The 17,507-nt window shown below is 43.3% G+C and overlaps 4 long non-coding RNA genes and 2 other non-coding genes across 8 annotated transcripts; 2 read left to right on the forward strand and 4 right to left on the reverse strand.

Annotated features, from left to right (window-relative positions):
* The first annotated feature begins 573 nt into the window (after nucleotides 1-573).
* On the forward strand, nucleotides 574-680 carry LOC135246830 (U6 spliceosomal RNA). The gene has a single exon (XR_010327973.1). It is a non-coding gene; the product is annotated as a U6 spliceosomal RNA (small nuclear RNA).
* Nucleotides 681-3,332: 2,652 nt separating this feature from the next.
* Nucleotides 3,333-3,439, forward strand: LOC135246821 (U6 spliceosomal RNA). Its single transcript, XR_010327964.1, has one exon. It is a non-coding gene; the product is annotated as a U6 spliceosomal RNA (small nuclear RNA).
* A 3,587-nt stretch (nucleotides 3,440-7,026) lies between these two features.
* Nucleotides 7,027-8,401, reverse strand: LOC135246820 (uncharacterized). Its single transcript, XR_010327963.1, has 3 exons — nucleotides 8,235-8,401; nucleotides 7,266-7,361; nucleotides 7,027-7,173 (listed from the first exon to the last, which is right to left on the reverse strand). It is a non-coding gene; the product is annotated as an uncharacterized LOC135246820 (long non-coding RNA).
* Nucleotides 8,402-9,137: 736 nt separating this feature from the next.
* LOC135246816 (uncharacterized) lies at nucleotides 9,138-10,765 on the reverse strand. 2 transcript variants are annotated; one of them, XR_010327958.1, is made up of 3 exons: nucleotides 10,333-10,765; nucleotides 9,360-9,455; nucleotides 9,138-9,267 (listed from the first exon to the last, which is right to left on the reverse strand). It is a non-coding gene; the product is annotated as an uncharacterized LOC135246816 (long non-coding RNA). The 2 variants fall into 2 exon arrangements; XR_010327957.1 differs by having other exon boundaries at nucleotides 9,138-9,455.
* Nucleotides 10,766-11,244: 479 nt separating this feature from the next.
* On the reverse strand, nucleotides 11,245-12,872 carry LOC135246819 (uncharacterized). 2 transcript variants are annotated; one of them, XR_010327962.1, is made up of 3 exons: nucleotides 12,440-12,872; nucleotides 11,467-11,562; nucleotides 11,245-11,374 (listed from the first exon to the last, which is right to left on the reverse strand). It is a non-coding gene; the product is annotated as an uncharacterized LOC135246819 (long non-coding RNA). The 2 variants fall into 2 exon arrangements; XR_010327961.1 differs by having other exon boundaries at nucleotides 11,245-11,562.
* Nucleotides 12,873-13,351: 479 nt separating this feature from the next.
* Nucleotides 13,352-14,748, reverse strand: LOC135246817 (uncharacterized). The gene is made up of 3 exons (XR_010327959.1): nucleotides 14,547-14,748; nucleotides 13,574-13,669; nucleotides 13,352-13,481 (listed from the first exon to the last, which is right to left on the reverse strand). It is a non-coding gene; the product is annotated as an uncharacterized LOC135246817 (long non-coding RNA).
* Nucleotides 14,749-17,507: the final 2,759 nt, after the last annotated feature.

A 17,507-nucleotide genomic window follows, 5' to 3' on the forward strand; every position in this document is an offset into this window, starting at 1 on the left:
ACGCCTGACCTCATGCGGCAATTACAGGTATTGCAGGAAAGTACTGGCATTTAAAAACGGTGGCTTCCTGTGTTTGCTTTCCCTCCCTTTTTCAAATCTTACCTCCTTCTGTCAGGTTTCTCAACCCTAGCCGTTTCATCCTCATACTTTTTAATCGTTGTTATTTTTTAATCATTCGGTTTGTGAGGATTCTATCCAGCGATCCCGGTCACATAGGCCGACGGCGACCGCTTCGGAAAAGAGGCGGAGACAAAGAGGCCGCACAGTTCTCTTGCGCGGACGGGGCCGTCCCCCGCACACCTTCCAGGTAGCCGCTCACCTCCCAGGTGGCCGCTCACCTGTCCCGGAGGAGCACGGACGCGAGCGGGAACGTGAAAGGTTGCCTTTGATCGGTCCGAGGGCGCACGTTTGCTTTGTTTTATTCTCCGCCGCCCGTTTAAGAAGTTTCACTGCGCACGTACGGCCCGCTTAAGCGGTTTTATTCATCCGTGCGCTCGCTTTGACTGCCCCCGTGACCGATGACCCCCTGCAGGTCGCGCCCCAATAAATGGCGGGCCCTCAGGTAGGTGCTTTGTGCTCGCTTCGGCAGCACATATACTAAAATTGGAACGATACAGAGAAGATTAGCATGGCCCCTGCGCAAGGATGACACGCAAATTCGTGAAGCGTTCCATATTTTCCTCCCCGCGTCAGGCCCGAGTGACCTTTCCCATGGGTCGACCCCCTACGCTGTCCTCGTCCAGACTCGCCGAACCCTAACCCTAAATCCAGGACGCGAGTCAGCCAGGACCCCGAGTCTCTAGAAGACCGGGTTTTCCCTGTTTGACAGAAAGGGTATTAATAATTAAGACAAGCACTTGTAATGTTTATGGCTTATAAATGCATGTGATGCTTCTTATGTTGTAATTTGATAGTGCTTTATTTTGTCCACGAGATGGCGCTCGTGGTTCACGGTGGTAGCCGGCTATGCTTGGAAAAACCGTGAGACTATTAGAGCCCGAGAGGATGGCTGCGGCAGCCGAGGGAGAAACGTGCACAACTGAAGTCTAACAAGCTCGCTAAAGAATTCATATACTACTTTGCTGGGTTGGAGTTTGATTTCAGAACAGTACAGCACTCACAGGCGAGAACTTGTCTGAAACAATCAGTCAGTCAATCGCATACGCCGACAGACGCGCTTCACTGTAGCGCTTACACGGTTAGTTTGTTTCGCATAGTGCTGTGTACACAGGAAAACATACGCTTATCATAAGCTTCTTGCACATGGGAAGTTACGCAGAGAATTTTCATTCATTTGTTGTATTTACTTTATTTTAAATGTCGTTTTAAAAGAGCTACCGAGGTGCCCTTAGTCGTTGACAAGCCTTTGAAAAACCGCAGCTAGCGACACTGTTGTAATTCATGGACCACGTTTGCCTGCTGCACTGAAATGAAATAGCAATTACATCATTCGTATTAACTGGCAAAGAAAACCGCTTCAAATGGCTAATGTGACACGCTGATTCAGGCAAGAGAACGTTTTGCCGTAAAAACGAAAAAGGGTACACGCCAGCTTTGTCATACGAAATATTGAAATATTTATGACTGGTTAAAAAAACCAATTATATATATATAGACATGCACAATGTGCTGGTGCTGTAATTCTATGAATTTATGCTTTCTTATTATGTTCACTTTTATTACTAGTTGATGTAAACGCTTATGTTGCATTTAAAAGAGAGAGAAAAACAGCATAACAACCAGCTGTGAACGATTCTGTATTTTTAATGTAAAGTTCATTCAAAAACTTACTGAAACAGGCGATAGCTAATATAGCTAGCTGCCGTTTTTGACGATATAAACGCTTACGCTGCTTTTAAAAGAGAGAAAAACGGCGTGACAGCCGACTGGCTAGCCAGTTCTAAACACCGCGAACGCGTAAATATGAACGTTTCAATATTTTTAATGTAAAATTAATTCAAACACTTAGTAAAAACGCGCTCCTGTCGCATAACTCCGGTGATCTACGGCACTTCCTGAAGTGCCATTTGAAACGGCGGAAGAGCGAGCCGATACCACGTGACGAAATTGAAACAAGCGAGCCTCCCGATTGGGCGCAAAAAGCATGTAAACTGGAGAAATTGAAACAAGGGCGGCCTCCGATTGGCCGCCAAGTTGGTACAAATGGAACACGGAACAGAGACTTTTGCCTGCGCTCTATCTATGGGGCCACCGCACGTTCTTCTCTGTTTCGTCCAGGCATAAGACAGTACATCCTAATAGGCAATCCTGCCGTGGAGAAAAAATACATTTGTTCACAGAGAATGCAAACTGTTCATGGAAAATTACCGTGGGCCTTTTGTGAAATACAACATACGATACAATACAATACAATATACTTTAAATAAAAGGTGGAAATTCCTGTTATTGTGAAAATGTTCTTGGAGTACTAACAAATGTAAGTGAATTTTCTGAAACAACTGTTCTCAGCAGCTACGTCCTGGCCACGCTACTTTTATCAGCCGCACTGTGGCTGCAGGTGAAACTGCTTATACGAAAAAAAAGTATTTTCTCATCAAGAGTGCCGTATATATACTCATACATATGCATATACATAGACATATATATATATATATATATATATACACACACATACACATATATATATACACATATATGTACATACATACATACATACGCACACACACACACACATATACATGTATCCTTGTTGCCCGTTTTCTAAACGGAGAACCTTGGGCGCAGTGAAAGGAAAGAGACGCCTGACCTCATGCGGCAATTACAGGTATTGCAGGAAAGCACTGGCATTTAAAAACGGTGGCCTCCTGTGTTTGCTTTCCCTCCCTTTTTCAAATCTTACCTTCTTCTGTCAGGTTTCTCAACCCTAGCCGTTTCATCCACATACTTTTTAATCGTTGTTATTTTTTAATCATTCGGTTTGTGAGGATTCTATCCAGCGATCCCGGTCACACAGGCCGACGGCGACCGCTTCGGAAAAGAGGCGGAGACGAAGAGGCCGCACAGTTCTCTGTGCGGGACGGGGGCCGTCCCCCGCACACCTTCCAGGTAGCCGCTCACCTCCCAGGTGGCCGCTCACCTGTCCCGGAGGAGCACGGACGCGAGCGGGAACGTGAAAGGTTGCCTTTGATCGGTCCGAGGGCGCACGTTTGCTTTGTTTTATTCTCCGCCGCCCGTTTAAGAAGTTTCACTGCGCACGTACGGCCCGCTTAAGCGGTTTTATTCATCCGTGCGCTCGCTTTGACTGCCCCCGTGACCGATGACCCCCTGCAGGTCGCGCCCCAATAAATGGCGGGCCCTCAGGTAGGTGCTTTGTGCTCGCTTCGGCAGCACATATACTAAAATTGGAACGATACAGAGAAGATTAGCATGGCCCCTGCGCAAGGATGACACGCAAATTCGTGAAGCGTTCCATATTTTTCCTCCCCGCGTCAGGCCCGAGTGACCTTTCCCCATGGGTCGACCCCCTACGCTGTCCTCGTCCAGACTCGCCGAACCCTAACCCTAAATCCAGGACGCGAGTCAGCCAGGACCCCGAGTCTCTAGAAGACCGGGTTTTCCCTGTTTGACAGAAAGGGTATTAATAATTAAGACAAGCACTTGTAATGTTTATGGCTTATAAATGCATGTGATGCTTCTTATGTTGTAATTTGATAGTGCTTTATTTTGTCCACGAGATGGCGCTCGTGGTTCACGGTGGTAGCCGGCTATGCTTGGAAAAACCGTGAGACTATTAGAGCCCGAGAGGATGGCTGCGGCAGCCGAGGGAGAAACGTGCACAACTGAAGTCTAACAAGCTCGCTAAAGAATTCATATACTACTTTGCTGGGTTGGAGTTTGATTTCAGAACAGTACAGCACTCACAGGCGAGAACTTGTCTGAAACAATCAGTCAGTCAATCGCATACGCCGACAGACGCGCTTCACTGTAGCGCTTACACGGTTAGTTTGTTTCGCATAGTGCTGTGTACACAGGAAAACATACGCTTATCATAAGCTTCTTGCACATGGGAAGTTACGCAGAGAATTTTCATTCATTTGTTGTATTTACTTTATTTTAAATGTCGTTTTAAAAGAGCTACCGAGGTGCCCTTAGTCGTTGACAAGCCTTTGAAAAACCGCAGCTAGCGACACTGTTGTAATTCATGGACCACGTTTGCCTGCTGCACTGAAATGAAATAGCAATTACATCATTCGTATTAACTGGCAAAGAAAACCGCTTCAAATGGCTAATGTGACACGCTGATTCAGGCAAGAGAACGTTTTGCCGTAAAAACGAAAAAGGGTACACGCCAGCTTTGTCATACGAAATATTGAAATATTTATGACTGGTTAAAAAAACCAATTATATATATATAGACATGCACAATGTGCTGGTGCTGTAATTCTATGAATTTATGCTTTCTTATTATGTTCACTTTTATTACTAGTTGATGTAAACGCTTATGTTGCATTTAAAAGAGAGAGAAAAACAGCATAACAACCAGCTGTGAACGATTCTGTATTTTTTGTATTTACTTTTTTTTAAATGTCGTTTTAAAAAAAGCACCAGGTGCCCTTGTCGTTGACAAGCCTTTGAAAAACCGCAGCTAGCGACACTGTTGTAATTCATGGACCACGTTTGCCTGCTGCACTGAATGAAATGAATTAATCATTCGATAACTGGCAAAGAAAACCCCTTCAAAAGGGTAAAGTGACCGTGATTTAGGCAAAAGAAAGTTTTTCTAAAAAACGAAAAAGGGGACACGCAACCAGTGTAAATGATGTAATGAATGTTTGAATCCAGGTCACTTGAAATATGGAATGTCAGGAATTGTAAAGTTAAATGGACAAAGGTGAATGTTGAATACAGTGCAACCAATAGTCTGTAAACGTGCCACTTGAAATGTCAACGAAACATCTTCTAAACAGATCTATTGCTATTAGAATGCATTCACAGACGCAGTATTGGCTTTTAGCACTTCATCTGTGCGTGTTTATTGATCCAGTACATTTCTCATACAATACATACAGCCCCGACCAATCCGCTCCCGCTCGTTCCCTCGAGAAGGCCGCACGGCAACTCAGGAATCAGCAGCTGCAGAATAAAGAGAACGTGTTACAATTAGTTTGCGTCAACTTCTTTTAAGCCAGCGTTAAACACAAACAATAAAGATACACCATCTCACCTCAGAACTTTGCGATGCAGGCCTCGGGGCAGGAAGGACCGCTTTGGCTGGGCCGGCCCTCCTCTTCATCTCTGCAAAATTGCAACAAGAGCACCTGCCGCAGAAAGCATATTTTATGGAACCCGCTCGAATCCTGCTCCTGTCCTTTGACTTGTAGGGGTCCTCGGCGTGTCCAACACACTGTACTCACACTCCATTGCAGTGCTTACATTTTAAGTTCCTTTCATGCAATTTAAACACTGATTTTTAAAGACCTACTGAGATGCCATTACTTGACAGACTTATGCAAAAAACAGCTACACTGTTATAACTCATGTAAAACGTTTGTCTGCTGGACTGTCAGGCACATCTTTAAACCTTTGGACATAAATGATTAAATTAATCGTATTAGCTAATAATTAACTGGCCAGAAACCTTTAACGTGACTAATTCTGGTTAACAAGCCAGGCAGATGTCCACATTGAAAGCAAGAGAATGCTACGTTTTATAATGAAAAATGAAGCACAGGACATGCCAAATGTGTCTTCACGACATATTTCATAGGTAAAAGCGCACACGTAACGCGCTGACATAACGCAAAGTTATTGAACGATTGATTATTAATTCATTCGTTCGTTAGCTAATATTGGCAGCTGCCATTGTAGGTGATTTAAACCTTACGTTGCTTTTAAAGAGAGAAAAACGGCGTGACAGCCAGCTGGCTACCAAGTTCTAAACATTTCGAACGCGCAAATATGAACGTTTCAATATTTGTAATTAAAGTTCATTCAAAAACTTACTGAAACAGGTGATAGCTAATATAGCTAGCTGCCGTTTTTGACGATATAAACGCTTACGCTGCTTTTAAAAGAGAGAAAACGGCGTGACAGCCGGCTGGCTAGCCAGTTCTAAAACATTGCGAACGCGTAAATATGAACGTTTCTATATGTTTAATGTAAAATTAATTAAAAACTTACGAAAAAGAGCTCCTGTCGCAGAACTCCGATCCACGGCACTTCCCGAAGTGCCATTTGAAACGCGGAAGGGAGAGCCCATACCACGTGACGAAATTGAAACAAGCGGGCCTCCCGATTGGGCGCAAAAGCATGTAACTGAGAAATTGAAACGAGGGCGGCCTCCGATTGGCGTGTAATTGGAACAAATGAAACAATTGAAACAGAGAAGATGGCGCTGTTTTAGGCGCAAAGGCCACTGCTCATTCTTCTCTGTAGAGAAAGGAGGGGCTCGGGGGGAGGAGAGGAAAAAGGGGGCGCGAGCAGGACTCGGGAACGCGAGGTCGCGGGTTCAAGCCCGGTCGTTCCTCCCGGAAGTACAGGGCCCAATTTGCTTCTCTGGATGTTCAAATGAAAGGAAAAGGGGAAAATAATAAATTAATAATCAATAAATGAAGGAAATGTCAACCGGTGTAAATGATGTAATGAATGTTTGCATCCAGGTCACTTGAAATAAGGAATGTCAGGAATTGTAAAGTTGAATGCAAAAAGGTGAATGTGACCCCTGGAAGGAAAAGGCCCAATTTGCTTGCTTGCATGTTCACATGCAAGGAAAATGGGAAAAAAGAAGGACATGTTCATTAAATCATCGCCCTGGATAAGAGCGTCTGCCAAATGCCTGTAATGTAATGCCTGTAACGTAATAAATGAAGGAAATGTCACAAATGTCAACCAGTGTAAATGATGTAATGAATGTTTGAATCCAGGTCACTTGAAATATGGAATGTCAGGAATTGTAAAGTTAAATGGACAAAGGTGAATGTTGAATACAGTGCAACCAATAGTCTGTAAACGTGCCACTTGAAATGTCAACGAAACATTCTAAACAGATCTATTGCTATTAGAATGCATTCACAGACGCAGTATTGGCTTTTAGCACTTCATCTGTGCGTGTTTATTGATCCAGTACATTTCTCATACAATACATACAGCGCCCGACCAATCCGCTCCCGCTGTTCCCTCGAGAAGGCCGCACGGCAACTCAGGAATCAGCAGCTGCAGAATAAAGAGAACGTGTTACAATTAGTTTCGCGTCAACTTCTTTTAAGCCAGCGTTAAACACAAACAATAAAGATACACCATCTCACCTCAGAACTTTGCGAGGCAGGCCTCGGAGGCAGGAAGGACCGCTTTGGCTGCGGCCGGCCCTCCTCTTCATCTCTGCAAAATTGCAACAAGAGCACCTGCCGCAGAAAGCGATATTTTATGGAACCCGCTCGAATCCTGCTCCTGTCCTTTGACTTGTAGGGGTCCCTCGGCGTGTCCAGACACACGTGTACTCACACTCCATTGCAGTGCTTACATTTTAAGTTCCTTTCATGCAATTTAAACACCTGATTTTTAAAGTAGCTACTGAGATGCCATTACTTGACAGACTTATGCAAAAAACAGCTACACTGTTATAACTCATGTAAAACGTTTGTCTGCTGGACTGTCAGGCCACATCTTTTAAACCTTTGGACATAAATGATTAAATTAATCGTATTAGCTAATAATTAACTGGCCAGAAACCCTTTAACGTGACTAATTCTGGTTAACAAGCCAGGCAGATGTACACATTGAAAGCAAGAGAATGCTACGTTTTATAATGAAAAATGAAGCACAGGACATGCCAAATGTGTCTTACGACATATTTCATAGGTAAAAGCGCACACGAAACGCGCTGACATAACCGCAAAGTTATTGAACGATTGATTATTAATTCATTCGTTCGTTAGCTAATATTGGCAGCTGCCATTGTAGGTGATTTAAACACTTACGTTGCTTTTAAAAGAGAGAAAAACGGCGTGACAGCCAGCTGGCTAGCAAGTTCTAAACATTTCGAACGCGCAAATATGAACGTTTCAATTTGTAATGTAAAGTTCATTCAAAAACTTACTGAAACAGGTGATAGCTAATATAGCTAGCTGCCGTTTTTGACGATATAAACGCTTACGCTGCTTTTAAAAGAGAGAAAAACGGCGTGACAGCCGGCTGGCTAGCCAGTTATAAACATTGCGAACGCGTAAATATGAACGTTTCTATATGTTTAATGTAAAATTAATTAAAAAACTTACCAAAAAGAGCTCCTGTCGCAGAACTCGGGCGATCCACGGCACTTCCTGAAGTGCCATTTGAAACAGCGGAAGGGAGAGTCGATACCACGTGACGAAATTGAAACAAGCGGGCCTCCCGATTGGGCGCAAAAAGCATGTAAGCTCGAGAAATTGAAACGAGGGCGGCCTCCGATTGGCCGTGTAATTGGAACAAATGAAACAATTGAAACAGAGAAGATGGCGCTGTTTTAGGCGCAAAGGCCACTGCTCATTCTTCTCTGTAGAGAAAGGAGGGGCTCGCGGGGAGGAGAGAAAAGGGGGCGCGAGCAGGACTCGGGAACGCGAGGTCGCGGGTTCAAGCCCGGTCGTTCCTCCCGGAAGTACAGGGCCCAATTTGCTTCTCTGGATGTTCAAATGAAAGGAAAAGGGGAAAATAATAAATTAATAATCAATAAATGAAGGAAATGTCAACCGGTGTAAATGATGTAATGAATGTTTGCATCCAGGTCACTTGAAATAAGGAATGTCAGGAATTGTAAAGTTGAATGCAAAAAGGTGAATGTGACCCCTGGAAGGAAAAAGGCCCAATTTGCTTGCTTGCATGTTCACATGCAAGGAAAATGGAAAAAAGAAGGACATGTTCATTAAATCATCGCCTGGATAGAGCGTCTGCCAATGCCTGTAATGTAATGCCTGTAACGTAATAAATGAAGGAAATGTCACAAATGTCACCAGTGTAAATGATGTAATGAATGTTTGAATCCAGGTCACTTGAAATATGGAATGTCAGAATTGTAAAGTTAAATGGACAAAGGTGAATGTTGAATACAGTGCAACCAATAGTCTGTAAACGTGCCACTTGAAATGTCAACGAAACATTCTAAACAGATCTATTGCTATTAGAATGCATTCACAGACGCAGTATTGGCTTTTAGCACTTCATCTGTGCGTGTTTATTGATCCAGTACATTTCTCATACAATACATACAGCGCCCGACCAATCCGCTCCCGCTGTTCCCTCGAGAAGGCCGCACGGCAACTCAGGAATCAGCAGCTGCAGAATAAAGAGAACGTGTTACAATTAGTTTCGCGTCAACTTCTTTTAAGCCAGCGTTAAACACAAACAATAAAGATACACCATCTCACCTCAGAACTTTGCGAGGCAGGCCTCGGAGGCAGGAAGGACCGCTTTGGCTGCGGCCGGCCCTCCTCTTCATCTCTGCAAAATTGCAACAAGAGCACCTGCCGCAGAAAGCGATATTTTATGGAACCCGCTCGAATCCTGCTCCTGTCCTTTGACTTGTAGGGGTCCCTCGGCGTGTCCAGACACACGTGTACTCACACTCCATTGCAGTGCTTACATTTTAAGTTCCTTTCATGCAATTTAAACACCTGTATTTTTAAAGTAGCTACTGAGATGCCATTACTTGACAGACTTATGCAAAAAAACAGCTACACTGTTATAACTCATGTAAAACGTTTGTCTGCTGGACTGTCAGGCCACATCTTTTAAACCTTTGGACATAAATGATTAAATTAATCGTATTAGCTAATAATTAACTGGCCAGAAACCCTTTAACGTGACTAATTCTGGTTAACAAGCCAGGCAGATGTACACATTGAAAGCAAGAGAATGCTACGTTTTATAATGAAAAATGAAGCACAGGACATGCCAAATGTGTCTTACGACATATTTCATAGGTAAAAGCGCACACGAAACGCGCTGACATAACCGCAAAGTTATTGAACGATTGATTATTAATTCATTCGTTCGTTAGCTAATATTGGCAGCTGCCATTGTAGGTGATTTAAACACTTACGTTGCTTTTAAAAGAGAGAAAAACGGCGTGACAGCCAGCTGGCTAGCAAGTTCTAAACATTTCGAACGCGCAAATATGAACGTTTCAATATTTGTAATGTAAAGTTCATTCAAAAACTTACTGAAACAGGTGATAGCTAATATAGCTAGCTGCCGTTTTTGACGATATAAACGCTTACGCTGCTTTTAAAAAGAGGAAAAACGGCGTGACAGCCGGCTGGCTAGCCAGTTATAAACATTGCGAACGCGTAAATATGAACGTTTCTATATGTTTAATGTAAAATTAATTAAAAAACTTACCAAAAAGAGCTCCTGTCGCAGAACTCGGGCGATCCACGGCACTTCCTGAAGTGCCATTTGAAACAGCGGAAGGGAGAGTCGATACCACGTGACGAAATTGAAACAAGCGGGCCTCCCGATTGGGCGCAAAAAGCATGTAAGCTCGAGAAATTGAAACGAGGGCGGCCTCCGATTGGCCGTGTAATTGGAACAAATGAAACAATTGAAACAGAGAAGATGGCGCTGTTTTAGGCGCAAAGGCCACTGCTCATTCTTCTCTGTAGAGAAAGGAGGGGCTCGCGGGGGAGGAGAGGAAAAAGGGGGCGCGAGCAGGACTCGGGAACGCGAGGTCGCGGGTTCAAGCCCGGTCGTTCCTCCCGGAAGTACAGGGCCCAATTTGCTTCTCTGGATGTTCAAATGAAAGGAAAAGGGGAAAATAATAAATTAATAATCAATAAATGAAGGAAATGTCAACCGGTGTAAATGATGTAATGAATGTTTGCATCCAGGTCACTTGAAATAAGGAATGTCAGGAATTGTAAAGTTGAATGCAAAAAGGTGAATGTGACCCCTGGAAGGAAAAGGCCCAATTTGCTTGCTTGCATGTTCACATGCAAGGAAAATGGGAAAAAAGAAAGGACATGTTCATTAAATCATCGCCCTGGATAAGAGCGTCTGCCAAATGCCTGTAATGTAATGCCTGTAACGTAATAAATGAAGGAAATGTCACAAATGTCAACCAGTGTAAATGATGTAATGAATGTTTGAATCCAGGTCACTTGAAATATGGAATGTCAGGAATTGTAAAGTTAAATGGACAAAGGTGAATGTTGAATACAGTGCAACCAATAGTCTGTAAACGTGCCACTTGAAATGTCAACGAAACATTCTAAACAGATCTATTGCTATTAGAATGCATTCACAGACGCAGTATTGGCTTTTAGCACTTCATCTGTGCGTGTTTATTGATCCAGTACATTTCTCATACAATACATACAGCGCCCGACCAATCCGCTCCCGCTGTTCCCTCGAGAAGGCCGCACGGCAACTCAGGAATCAGCAGCTGCAGAATAAAGAGAACGTGTTACAATTAGTTTCGCGTCAACTTCTTTTAAGCCAGCGTTAAACACAAACAATAAAGATACACCATCTCACCTCAGAACTTTGCGAGGCAGGCCTCGGAGGCAGGAAGGACCGCTTTGGCTGCGGCCGGCCCTCCTCTTCATCTCTGCAAAATTGCAACAAGAGCACCTGCCGCAGAAAGCGATATTTTATGGAACCCGCTCGAATCCTGCTCCTGTCCTTTGACTTGTAGGGGTCCCTCGGCGTGTCCAGACACACGTGTACTCACACTCCATTGCAGTGCTTACATTTTAAGTTCCTTTCATGCAATTTAAACACCTGTATTTTTAAAGTAGCTACTGAGATGCCATTACTTGACAGACTTATGCAAAAAAACAGCTACACTGTTATAACTCATGTAAAACGTTTGTCTGCTGGACTGTCAGGCCACATCTTTTAAACCTTTGGACATAAATGATTAAATTAATCGTATTAGCTAATAATTAACTGGCCAGAAACCCTTTAACGTGACTAATTCTGGTTAACAAGCCAGGCAGATGTACACATTGAAAGCAAGAGAATGCTACGTTTTATAATGAAAAATGAAGCACAGGACATGCCAAATGTGTCTTACGACATATTTCATAGGTAAAAGCGCACACGAAACGCGCTGACATAACCGCAAAGTTATTGAACGATTGATTATTAATTCATTCGTTCGTTAGCTAATATTGGCAGCTGCCATTGTAGGTGATTTAAACACTTACGTTGCTTTTAAAAGAGAGAAAAACGGCGTGACAGCCAGCTGGCTAGCAAGTTCTAAACATTTCGAACGCGCAAATATGAACGTTTCAATATTTGTAATGTAAAGTTCATTCAAAAACTTACTGAAACAGGTGATAGCTAATATAGCTAGCTGCCGTTTTTGACGATATAAACGCTTACGCTGCTTTTAAAAGAGAGAAAAACGGCGTGACAGCCGGCTGGCTAGCCAGTTATAAACATTGCGAACGCGTAAATATGAACGTTTCTATATGTTTAATGTAAAATTAATTAAAAAACTTACCAAAAAGAGCTCCTGTCGCAGAACTCGGGCGATCCACGGCACTTCCTGAAGTGCCATTTGAAACAGCGGAAGGGAGAGTCGATACCACGTGACGAAATTGAAACAAGCGGGCCTCCCGATTGGGCGCAAAAAGCATGTAAGCTCGAGAAATTGAAACGAGGGCGGCCTCCGATTGGCCGTGTAATTGGAACAAATGAAACAATTGAAACAGAGAAGATGGCGCTGTTTTAGGCGCAAAGGCCACTGCTCATTCTTCTCTGTAGAGAAAGGAGGGGCTCGCGGGGGAGGAGAGGAAAAAGGGGGCGCGAGCAGGACTCGGGAACGCGAGGTCGCGGGTTCAAGCCCGGTCGTTCCTCCCGGAAGTACAGGGCCCAATTTGCTTCTCTGGATGTTCAAATGAAAGGAAAAGGGGAAAATAATAAATTAATAATCAATAAATGAAGGAAATGTCAACCGGTGTAAATGATGTAATGAATGTTTGCATCCAGGTCACTTGAAATAAGGAATGTCAGGAATTGTAAAGTTGAATGCAAAAAGGTGAATGTGACCCCTGGAAGGAAAAGGCCCAATTTGCTTGCTTGCATGTTCACATGCAAGGAAAATGGGAAAAAAGAAAGGACATGTTCATTAAATCATCGCCCTGGATAAGAGCGTCTGCCAAATGCCTGTAATGTAATGCCTGTAACGTAATAAATGAAGGAAATGTCACAAATGTCAACCAGTGTAAATGATGTAATGAATGTTTGAATCCAGGTCACTTGAAATATGGAATGTCAGGAATTGTAAAGTTAAATGGACAAAGGTGAATGTTGAATACAGTGCAACCAATAGTCTGTAAACGTGCCACTTGAAATGTCAACGAAACATTCTAAACAGATCTATTGCTATTAGAATGCATTCACAGACGCAGTATTGGCTTTTAGCACTTCATCTGTGCGTGTTTATTGATCCAGTACATTTCTCATACAATACATACAGCGCCCGACCAATCCGCTCCCGCTGTTCCCTCGAGAAGGCCGCACGGCAACTCAGGAATCAGCAGCTGCAGAATAAAGAGAACGTGTTACAATTAGTTTCGCGTCAACTTCTTTTAAGCCAGCGTTAAACACAAACAATAAAGATACACCATCTCACCTCAGAACTTTGCGAGGCAGGCCTCGGAGGCAGGAAGGACCGCTTTGGCTGCGGCCGGCCCTCCTCTTCATCTCTGCAAAATTGCAACAAGAGCACCTGCCGCAGAAAGCGATATTTTATGGAACCCGCTCGAATCCTGCTCCTGTCCTTTGACTTGTAGGGGTCCCTCGGCGTGTCCAGACACACGTGTACTCACACTCCATTGCAGTGCTTACATTTTAAGTTCCTTTCATGCAATTTAAACACCTGTATTTTTAAAGTAGCTACTGAGATGCCATTACTTGACAGACTTATGCAAAAAAACAGCTACACTGTTATAACTCATGTAAAACGTTTGTCTGCTGGACTGTCAGGCCACATCTTTTAAACCTTTGGACATAAATGATTAAATTAATCGTATTAGCTAATAATTAACTGGCCAGAAACCCTTTAACGTGACTAATTCTGGTTAACAAGCCAGGCAGATGTACACATTGAAAGCAAGAGAATGCTACGTTTTATAATGAAAAATGAAGCACAGGACATGCCAAATGTGTCTTACGACATATTTCATAGGTAAAAGCGCACACGAAACGCGCTGACATAACCGCAAAGTTATTGAACGATTGATTATTAATTCATTCGTTCGTTAGCTAATATTGGCAGCTGCCATTGTAGGTGATTTAAACACTTACGTTGCTTTTAAAAGAGAGAAAAACGGCGTGACAGCCAGCTGGCTAGCAAGTTCTAAACATTTCGAACGCGCAAATATGAACGTTTCAATATTTGTAATGTAAAGTTCATTCAAAAACTTACTGAAACAGGTGATAGCTAATATAGCTAGCTGCCGTTTTTGACGATATAAACGCTTACGCTGCTTTTAAAAGAGAGAAAAACGGCGTGACAGCCGGCTGGCTAGCCAGTTATAAACATTGCGAACGCGTAAATATGAACGTTTCTATATGTTTAATGTAAAATTAATTAAAAAACTTACCAAAAAGAGCTCCTGTCGCAGAACTCGGGCGATCCACGGCACTTCCTGAAGTGCCATTTGAAACAGCGGAAGGGAGAGTCGATACCACGTGACGAAATTGAAACAAGCGGGCCTCCCGATTGGGCGCAAAAAGCATGTAAGCTCGAGAAATTGAAACGAGGGCGGCCTCCGATTGGCCGTGTAATTGGAACAAATGAAACAATTGAAACAGAGAAGATGGCGCTGTTTTAGGCGCAAGGATGACACGCAAATTCGTGAAGCGTTCCATATTTTCCCTCCCCGCGTCAGGCCCGAGCGACCTTTCCCCATGGGTCGACCCCCTACGCTGTCCTCGTCCAGACTCACCGAACCCTAACCCTAAATCCAGGACGCGAGTCAGCCAGGACCCCGAGTCTCTAGAAGACTGGGTCTTCCCTGTTTGACAGAAAGGGTATTAATAATTAAGACAAGCACTTGTAATGTTTATGGCTTATAAATGCATGTGATGCTTCTTATGTTGTAATTTGATAGTGCTTTATTTTGTCCACGAGATGGCGCTCTGGTTCACGGTGGTAGCCGGCTATGCTTGGAAAAACCGTGAGACTATTAGAGCCCGAGAGGATGGCTGCGGCAGCCGAGGAGAAACGTGCACAACTGAAGTCTAACAAGCTCGCTAAAGAATTCATATACTACTTTGCTGGGTTGGAGTTTGATTTCAGAACAGTACAGCACTCACAGGCGAGAACTTGTCTGAAACAATCAGTCAGTCAATCGCATACGCCGACAGACGCGCTTCACTGTAGCGCTTACACGGTTAGTTTGTTTCGCATAGTGCTGTGTACACAGGAAAACATACGCTTATCATAAGCTTCTTGCACATGGGAAGTTACGCAGAGAATTTTCATTCATTTGTTGTATTTACTTTATTTTAAATGTCGTTTTAAAAGAGCTACCGAGGTGCCCTTAGTCGTTGACAAGCCTTTGAAAAACCGCAGCTAGCGACACTGTTGTAATTCATGGACCACGTTTGCCTGCTGCACTGAAATGAAATAGCAATTACATCATTCGTATTAACTGGCAAAGAAAACCGCTTCAAATGGCTAATGTGACACGCTGATTCAGGCAAGAGAACGTTTTGCCGTAAAAACGAAAAAGGGTACACGCCAGCTTTGTCATACGAAATATTGAAATATTTATGACTGGTTAAAAAAACCAATTATATATATATAGACATGCACAATGTGCTGGTGCTGTAATTCTATGAATTTATGCTTTCTTATTATGTTCACTTTTATTACTAGTTGATGTAAACCTTATGTTGCATTTAAAAAGAGAGAAAAACAGCATAACAACCAGCTGTGAACGATTCTGTATTTTTAATGTAAAGTTCATTCAAAAACTTACTGAAACAGGCGATAGCTAATATAGCTAGCTGCCGTTTTTGACGATATAAACGCTTACGCTGCTTTTAAAAGAGAGAAAAACGGCGTGACAGCCGACTGGCTAGCCAGTTCTAAACACCGCGAACGCGTAAATATGAACGTTTCAATATTTTTAATGTAAAATTAATTCAAACACTTAGTAAAAACGCGCTCCTGTCGCATAACTCCGTGATCTACGGCACTTCCTGAAGTGCCATTTGAAACGGCGGAAGAGCGAGCCGATACCACGTGACGAAATTGAAACAAGCGAGCCTCCCGATTGGGCGCAAAAAGCATGTAAACTGGAGAAATTGAAACAAGGGCGGCCTCCGATTGGCCGCCAAGTTGGTACAAATGGAACACGGAACAGAGACTTTTGCCTGCGCTCTATCTATGAGGCCACTGCTCATTCTTCTCTGTAGAGAAAGGAGGGGCTCGGGGAGAGAGAGAAAATGGGGCGCGAGCAGGACTCTGGAACGCGAGGTCGTAGGTTCAAGCCCGGTCGTTCCTCCCGGAAGGAAAGGGCCCAATTTGCTTGGGTGGATGTTTAAATGAAAGGAAAAGGGGAAAAAAGAAAGGAAAATATATGAAGGAAATATATGAAGGAATATATTTGAAGGAAATATATTTGAATAAATGAAGGAAATGTCACAAATGTCAACCGGTGTAAATGATGTAACGAATGTTTGCACTTGAAATGAGGAATGTCAGGAATTGTAAAGTTGAATGCACAAATGTCAGTGTGACCCCTGGAAGGAAAGGGCCCAATTTGCTTGCATGTTCGAATGCTAAAGGGAAAAATGGAAAAATGAAGGACATGTTCAATAAATGAGTCAACCAGTGTAAATGATGTAATGAATGTTTGAATGAAAGTCACTTGAAGTAAGGAATGTGAGGAATTGTAAAGGCGAATGCTGTATACAGTACAACCACTACAGTCTGTAAATGTGCCACTTGAAATGTCAACTAAACAGCCCGAACAGTCAATTCTAAACAGATCTATTGCTATTACAATGCATTCACAGACGCAGTATTGGCTTTTAGCACCTGTGCATGTTTATTGATCCAGTACATTTCTCATACAATACATACAGCGCCCGACCAATCCGCTCCCGCTGTTCCCTCGAGAAGGCCGCACGGCAACTCAGGAATCAGCAGCTGCAGAATAAAGAGAACCCGTTACAATTAGTTTTGCGTCAACTTCTTTTAAGCCAGCATTAAACACAAACAATAAAGATACACCATCTCACCTCAGAACTTTGCGAGGCAGGCCTCGGTGGCAGGAAGGACTGCTTTGGCTGGGGCCGGCCCTCCTCTTCATCTCTGCAAAATTGCAACAAGAGCACCTGCCGCAGAAAGCGATATTTTATGGAACCCGCTCGATTCCTGCTCCTGTCCTTTGACTTGTAGGGGTCCCTCGGCGTGTCCGGACACACATGTACTCACACTCCATTGCGGTGCTTACATTTCAAGTTCCTTTCATGCAATTTAAACACCTGTATTTTTAAAGTAGCTACTGAGATGCCATTACTCTTTGACAGACTTATGCAAAAAACAGCTA

Source organism: Anguilla rostrata, unplaced genomic scaffold (genome assembly GCF_018555375.3).
Source record: "Anguilla rostrata isolate EN2019 unplaced genomic scaffold, ASM1855537v3 scaf0940, whole genome shotgun sequence".
Classification (NCBI taxonomy): Eukaryota; Metazoa; Chordata; class Actinopteri; order Anguilliformes; family Anguillidae; genus Anguilla; species Anguilla rostrata.